A 9,212-nucleotide genomic window follows, 5' to 3' on the forward strand; every position below is an offset into this window, starting at 1 on the left:
GTCAAGTGGCTAAGTGTAAACTAAAGTGTACACCACAGTGTACAGGTAGCAAGGTTCTTACCGATTGAACTTTGCTACTTGTACACTGATTTTTGACACGTTGTTTGACACTTGCATTGTTGTTAAGTGTTAATTGGATGGGAAAACTGCTATTTGTAGACTGATTTTTGACACATTGTTTGACACTTGCACTATTGTCAACTGTTAATTGGACGAGAAAACTATTTAAAATTTAAACTATCCAATAGGGTAATGTCTCGTGGCAAAGCTTAAACTAATGTGTACACCATAGTGTACATGTATCAATGTTCTTGTCGATTGTACTTTGCTATTTGTACACTGATTTTGTACATATTGTTTCACACTTGCATTGTAGTCAAATGTCAATTGGATGGGAAAACTGTTTGAAATTTAAACCGTCCAACAGGGTAATGTCACATGGCAAAGTGTAACCTAAAGTGCACACCATAGGTACATGGAGGAAGGATCATACCGATTGAACTTTGCAATTTGTACACTGATTTTTGACACGTTGTTCGATGCTTGCACTATTGATAAGTGTCAATTGGATGGGAAAATAGTTTGAAATTTAAACTGTCCAATAGGGTAATGTCACGTGGCAAAGTACAAACTAAAGTGTACACCATAGTGTACAAGTAACGAGGTTCGTACCGATTCAACTTTGCTATTTGTACACTAATTTTTGACATGTTGTTTGACACTTGCATTGTAGTCAAGTGTCAATTCGATAGGAAAACTATTTGAAATCTAAACTGTCCAACAGGGTAATTTCATATAGCAAAGTGTAAACTAAAGTGTATACCGTAGTGTACATGTAGCAAGGTCCTTACCGATTGAATTTTGCTATTTGTACTCCAATTTATGACACGTTGCTTAACATTTGCATTCTTGTTAAGTGTTAATTTGATGGGAAAATTGTTTAAAATTTAAACTATCCAACAGGGTAATGTCACGTGGCAAAGCGCAAACTAAAGTTTACACCATAGTGTACATGTAGCAAGGTTCTTGCCGATTGAACTTTGCTATCTGTGCACTAATTTCTGACACGTTGTTTGAGACTTTCATTGTTGTCAAGTGTCAGTTGGATGGGAAATTTTTTTGGAATTTATACTGTCTAACAGGGTAATGTCATGTGGCAAAGTGCAAAGTAAAGTGTATACCGTAGTGTACATGTAGCACGATTATTACCAATTGAACATTCTATTTGTACACTGATTTTAGATACATTATTTGAAACTTGCTCTGTAGTCAAGTGTCAATTGGATGGGAAAATGTCTGAAATTTAAACTGTCCAACAGGGTAATATCACGTGGCAAAGTGTAAACTGAAGTGTTCACCATAGTGTGCATATTGCAAGGTCCTTACCGGTTGAACTTTACAATTTGTACAATGATTTTTGACACGTTGTTCGATGCTTGCATTGTTGTCAAGGGTCAATTGGATGGGAAAACTATTTAAAATTTAAACTGTCCAACAGGGTAATGTCACGTGTCAAAGTATAAACTAAAGTCTACACCATAGTGTACACGTAGCAAGGTTCTTACCGATTGAACTTTGCAATTTGTACACTGATTTTTGACACATTGTTCGATGCTTACATTGTTGTCAAGGGTCAATTGGATGGGAAAATAGTTTGAAATTTAAATTTTCCGATAGGGTCATGTCACGTGGTAAAGTGCAAACTAAAGTGTACACCATAGTGTACATTTTGCAAGGTTCTTACCGATTCAACTTTACTATTTGTGCATTGATTTTTGACACTTGCATTGTTGTTAAGTGTCATTTGGATGGGAAAATTGCTATTTGCACACTGATTTTTAACACGTTGTTTGACACTTTCATCATTGTCAAGTGTCAATTGGATGGGAAAACTATTTGAAATTTAAACTGTCCAACAGGGTAATGTCACGTGGCAAAATGTAGACTAAAGTGTACACCATTGTGTACATGTAGTAAGGTTTTTACCGATTGAACTTTACTATTTGTGAACTGATTTTGGACACATTGTTTCATACTTATATTGTAGTTAAGTGTCAATTGGATGGGAAAATTGTTTGAAATTTAAACTGTCCAACAGGTTAATGTCACGTGGTAAAGTGTAAACTTTGTGTACACCATAGTGCACACGTAGCAAGGTCCTAACCGATTGAACTTCGCTATTTGTATACTAATTTTTGACGCGTTGTTTGACACTTCTATTGTTGTCAAGTGTCAATTGGATGAGAAAACTGTTTGAAATTTTAACTATCCAACAACGTAAAGTCACGTGGCAAAGTATAAACTAAAGTGTACACCATAGTGTAATTGTAGCAAAGTTCTTATCGATTGAACTTTTTTATTTGTTCACTGATATTTGACACGTTTTTCGATGCTTGCTTTGTTGTCAAGTGCCAATTGGATGGGAAAACTGTTTGAAATTTATACTGTCCAATAGGGTATTGTCACGGGGCAAACTATAAACTAAAGTGTACACCATAGTATACATGTAGCAGGTTCCTTACCGATTGAACAATGCTATTTGTACATAGATTCTTGACACGTTGTTTGTCACTTGCATTGTTGTCAAGTGTCAATTGGTTGGGAAAATTGTTTAAAATTTAGACTATCCAATAGGGTAATTTCACATGGTAAAGTGTAAACTAAAGTTTACACCATAATGTACATGTAGCAAGGTTCTTACAGATTGAACTTTGCTACATGTACACTGAATTTTGACACGTTGTTTGAGATTTGCATTGTTGTCAAGTATTAATTGGATGGAAAAACTGCTATTTGTACACTGATTTTTGACACGTTGTTTGACACTTGGATTGTTGTCAAGAGTCAATTGGATGGGAAAACTGTTTGAAATTTATACTGTCTAATAGGATAATGTCATGTGGCAAAGTGTAAACTAAATTGTACGCCACAGTGTACATGTAGCAAGGTTCGTACCGACAGAACTTTGCTATTTGTACATCGATTTTTGACACCTTGTTTGACACTTTCATTGTAGTCAAGTGTCAACTGGACACGAAAACTATTTGAAATTAAAAATGTCCAATAGAGTAATGTAACGTGGCAACGTGTAAACTAAAGTGTACCCCATATTGTACATGTAGTAAGGTGCTTACCGATTCAACTTTGCTATTTGTACAAGATTTTTGACACGTTGTTCGATGCTTAATTGTTGTCATGTGTGAACTGGATGGAAAAATTGTTTGAAATTTATATTGTCCAATAGGGTAATGTTACGTGGTAAACTGTAAACTAAAGTGTACACCATAGTATACATGTAGCAAGTTCCTTACCGATTGAATATTGCTATTTGTACACTGATTCTTGATACTTTGTTCGACACTTGCATTGTTTTCAAGTGTCAATTGGATGAAAAAACTGTTTGAAATTTAAAATGCCCAACACGGTTGTGTCACATAACAAAGTGTAAACTAAAGTATTCTCCATAATGTACATGTCACAAGATTCTTATCGATTGAACTTTGCTATTTGTAAACTGATTTTTGACACGTTGTTTGACACTTGCGTTGTTTTCAAGTGTCAATTGGATGGAAAAAATTGTTTGAAATTTAAAATGTCCAACATGGTAATGTCACGTGGCAAAGTGTAAACTAAAGTGTACACCATAGTGTACATGTAACAAGATTCTTATCGATTGAACTTTGCTACTTGTACACTAATTTTTGACACATTGTTTGACACTTGCATTGTTGTCAAGTGTTAATTGGATGGGAAAACTGCTATTTGCACACTAATTTTTGACACGTTGTTTGGGACTTGCATTGTTATCAAGTGTCAACTTGATGGGAAAACTATTTGAAATTTAAACTGTCCAACAGGATAATGTCACATGGCAAAGTGTAAACTAAAGTGTACACAGTATTGTACGTGTAGCAAGGTTCGTACCGATTGAACTTTGCTATTTGTACACTGATTTTTGACACGTGGTTTGACACTTGTATTGTTGTCAAGTATCAGTTGGATGGAAAAACTATTTGAAATTTATACTATCTAACGGGGTAATGTCATGTGGCAAAGTGTAAACTAAATTGTACACCATAGTGTACATGTAGCAAGGTTCGTACAGATTGAACTTTGCTATTTGTCCACTGATTTTTGACACATTGTTGGACACTTGCATTGATGTTAAGTGTCAATTGGATGGAAAAACTATTTGAAATTTAAACTGTCCAATAGGGTATTGTCATGTGGCAATGTGTAAACTAAAGTACACCCCATAGTGTACATGTAGCAAGATTCTTACCGATTGAAATTTGCTATTTGTAAACTGATTTTTGACACGCTGTTCGATGATGCATTGTTGTCAAGTGTGTATTAGATGGGAAAACTATTTGAAATTTATATTGTCTAATAGGGTAATGTCACGTGGGAAACTGTAAAATAAAGTGTACACCATAGTATACATGTAGCAAATTCCTTACTGGTTGAACATTGCAATTTTTACACTGATTCCTAACACGTTATTTGTCACTTGCATTGTTGTCAAGTGTTAATTGAATGAGAAATCTATTTGAAATTTAAATTGTCCAATAGGTTAGTATCACGTGGCAAAGTGTAAACTAAAGTGTACATGCAGCATGGTCCGTATCGATTGAACTTTGCTATTTGTACACTGATTTTTGACACGTTGTTTGACACTTGCATTGTTGTCAAGTTTAAATTGGATGGAAAAACGGTATGAAATTTGAACCATCCAACAGGGTAATGTCAAGTGGCCAAGTATAAACTAAAGTGTACACCATAGTGTACAGGTAGCAAGGTTCTTACCTATTGAACTTTGCTACTTGTACACTTATTTTTGACACGTTGTTTGATAGTTGCATTGTTATTAAGTGTTAATTTGACGGGAAAACAGTTATTTGTACGCCGATTTTTGACACGTTGTTTGACACTTGCACTATTGTCAAGTGTTAATTGGACGAGAAAACTGTTTGAAATTTAAACTTTCCAACAGGGTAATGTCTCGTGGAAAAGTGTAAACTAATGTGTACACAATAGTGTACGTGTATCAAGGTTCATATCGATTGTACTTTGTTATTTGTACAATGATTTTGGACACGTTGTTTCACACTTGCATTCTAGTCAAATGTCAATTGGATGGGAAAACTGTTTGAAATTTAAACTGTCCAACAGTGTAATGTCACGTGGCAAAGTGTAAACAAAAGTGCACACCACAGTGTACATGCAGGAAGGATCTTGCCGATTGAACTTTACAATTTGTACACTGATTTTTGACACGTTCTTCAATGCTTGCATTAATGTCACGTGGCAAAGTGCAAACTAAAGTGTACACCATAGTGTACATGTAACAAGGTTCTTACCGATTCAACTTTTTGATTTGTACACTGATTTTTGACACGTTGTTTAACACTTGTATTGTAGTCAAGTGTCAATTGGATAGGAAAACTATTTGAAATTTAAACTGTCTAACAGGGTAATTTCCCGTGGCAAAGTGTAAATTGAAGTGTACATGTAGCAAGACCCTTACCGATTGAACTTTGCTATTTGTACACCAATTTTTGACACGTTGTTTAACACTTGCATTGTTGTTAAGTGTTAATTGGATGGGAAACTGTTTGAAATTTTAACTGTCTAACAGGAAAATGTCACATGGCAAAGCGTAAACTAAAGTTTACACCACAGTGTACATGTAGCAAAGTTCTTGCCGATTGAACTTTTCTATTTGTACACTGATTTTTGACATGTTGTTTGAGACTTTCATTGTTGTCAAGTGTCAATTGGATGGAAAAACTATTTGAAATTTATACTATCTAACAGGGTAATGTCATGTGGCAAAGTGTAAAGTAAAGTGTACACCATAGTGTACATGATTTTATACACTGATTTTAGACACATTGTTTGAAACTTGCTTTGTAGTCAAGTGTCAATTAAATGGGAAAAATGTTTGAAATTTAAACAGTTCAGCAGGGTAATGTCACGTGGCAAAGTATAAACTGAAGTGTTCACCATAGTGTACATATTGCAAGGTCCTTACCAATTAAACTTTGCAATTTGTACAATTATTTTTAACACGTTGTTCGATGCTTGCATTGTCGTCAAGGGTCAATAGGATGGGAAAACTATTTAAAATTTAAACTGTCCAACAGGGTAATGTTACGTGTCAAAGCATAAACTAAAATTTACACCACAGTGTACATGTAGCAAGGTTCTTACGAATTGAACTTTACAATTTGTACATTGATTTTTGACACATTGTTCGATGCTTGCATTGTTGTCAAGGGTCAATTGGATAGGAAAATAGTTAGAAATTTAAACTGTCCAATAGGGTAATGTCACGTGGTAAAGTGCAAATTAAAGTGTACACCATACTGTACCTGTAGCAAGGTTCTTATCGATTCAACTTTGCTATTTGTACACTGATTTTTGACACGTTGTTTGACACTTGCATTGTAGTCAATTGTCAATTGGATAGGAAAATTATTTGAAATTTAAACTGTCCAACAAGGTAATGTCACGTGGCAAACTATAAACAAAAGTCGACACCATAGTGTACATGTAGCAAGGTTCTTACTGGTTGAACTTTGCAATTTGTACACTAATTTTTGACACGTTGTTAGATGCTTGCATTGTTGTCAAGGGTCAATTGGATGGGAAAATAGTTTGAAATTTAAACTATCCAATAGGGTAATATCACATGGAAAAGTGTAAACTAAAGTGTACATGTAGCAAGGTTCCTACTGATTCAACTTTGCTACTTGTACACTAATTTTTGACACCTAGTTTAACACTTGCATTGTTGCCAAGTATCAATTGGATAGGAAAATTGTTTGAAGTTTAAACTGTCCAACAAGGTAACGTCACCTGGTAAACTGTAAACAAAAGTCGACACCATAGTGTACATGTAGCAAGGTTCTTACTGATTGAACTTTGCAATTTGTACACTAATTTTTGACACGTTGTTCGATGCTTGCATTGTTGTCAAGGGTCAATTGGATGGGAAAATAGTTTGAAATCTAAACTATCCAATAGGGTAATGTCACGTGGAAAAGTGTAAACTAAAGTGTACATGTAGCAAGGTTCCTACCGATTCAACTTTGCTACTTGTACACTAATTTTTGACAAGTTGTTTAACACTTGCATCGTTGCCAAGTGTCAATTGGATGGGAAAATTTTTTGAAATTTAAACTGTCCAACAAGGTAACGTCACATGGCAAACTGTAAACAAAAGTGCACACCATAGTGTACATGTAGCAAGGTTCTTACCGATTGAACTTTGCAATTTATGCACTGATTTTTAACACGTTGTTCAATGCTTACATTGTTGTCAGGGGTCAATTGGATGGAAAAATAGTTTGAAATTTATACTGTCCAATAGGGTCATGTCACGTGGTAAAGTGTAAACTAAAGTGTACACCATAGTTTACATATAGCAAGGTTCTTACCAATTGAACTTTGCAATTTGTACGCTGATTTTTGACACGTTGTTCGACACTTGCTTTGTTGTCAAGTGTCAATTGGATGGAAAAAATGTATGAAATTTAAACTGTCCAATAGGATAATGACATGTGGCAAAGTGTTAACTGAAGTGTACACCATCGTGTACATGTAGCATGGCCCTTACCGATTGAACTTTGCTATTTGTACACCAATTTTTGACACGTTTTTTTAACACTTGCATTGTTGTTAAGTGTCAATTGGATGTAAAAACCGTTTGAAATTTAAACTGTCCAATAGGGTAATGTCACGTGGTAAAGCGTAAAAAAAAGTGTACACCACAGTGTACATGTAGCAGGGTTCTTACCGATTGAACTTTGCTATTTCTACACTAATTTTTAACATGTTGTTTAACACTTGCATTGTTGTCAAGTGTCAATAGGATGGGAAAAATATTTGAAATTTAAACTGTTCAACACGGTATTATCATGATGCAAAGTGTAAATTGAAGTGTAGACCATAGTGTACATGTACCAAGGTCCTTACCGAATGCACTTTGCTATTTGTACACCAATTTTAAACACGTTGTTTAACACTTGCATTGTTATTAAGTGTCAATTGGAAGGGAAAACTGTTTGAAATTTAAACTGTCCAACAGGGTAATGTCACATAGCAAAGCGTAAACTAAAGTGTACACCATAATGTACATGTAGCAAGGTTCTTACCGATTGAACCTTGCTATTTGTACACTAATTATTATCACGTTGTTTGACACTTGCATTGTTGTCAAGTGTCAATTGGATGGGAAAAATGTTTGAAATTTTAACGGTCCAACAGGGTAATGACACGGGAAAAAGTGCAAACTATAGTGTACACCATAGTGTACATGTAGCAAGGTTCGTACCGATTGAACTTTGCTATTTGTACACTAATTTTTGACACGTTGTTTCACACTCGCATTGTAGTCAAGTGTCAATTGAATGGAAAAACTACTTGAAATTAAAATTTTCCAACAGGGTAATGTCGCGTGGCAAAGTATAAACTAAAGTGTACATCATAGTGTACACATAGCTAGGTTCTTACCTATTGAACTTTGTCATTTGTACACTGATTTTTAACACGTTGCTTGACACTTGCATTTTTGTCAAGTGTCAATTGTATGGGAAAACTATTTGAAATTTAAACTATCCAATAGGGTATTATCACGTGATAAAATGTAAACTAAAGTGTACACCATAGTGTACAAGTAGCAAGGTTCTTACCAATTGAACTTTGTTATCTGTACACGAATTTTAGACACGATGTTTGACACTTGCATTGTTTTTGAGTTTCAGTTGGATGGGAAAATAGTTTGAAATTTAAATTGTCCAATAGGGTAAGGTCACATGGCAAAGTGTAAACTAAAGTGTACACTATAGTGTAGATGTAAAAAAGGTCCTTACCGATTGAACTTTGCTATTTGTAAACTTGTTTTTGACACCTTGTTTAACACATGTATTGTTTTCAAGTGTCTATTAGATAGGAAAAGTGCTTGAAATTTAAACTATCCAATAAGGTAATGTCATGCGTTAAAGTGTAAACTAAAGTTTACATGTGGCAAGGTTCATACCGATAGAACTTTGCTATATATACACTGATTTTTGACACGTTGTTTGACACTTGAGTTGTTTTCAAGTGTCAATTGGATGGGAAAACTATTTGAAATTTAAACTATCCAACAGAGTAATGTCACGTGGCCAAGTGTAAATTAAAGTGTTTATATAGTGTACATGTAGCAA

The sequence above is a fragment of the Olea europaea genome, unplaced genomic scaffold (assembly GCF_002742605.1).
Source record: "Olea europaea var. sylvestris unplaced genomic scaffold, O_europaea_v1 scaffold545, whole genome shotgun sequence".
NCBI classification, from domain to species: Eukaryota; Viridiplantae; Streptophyta; class Magnoliopsida; order Lamiales; family Oleaceae; genus Olea; species Olea europaea.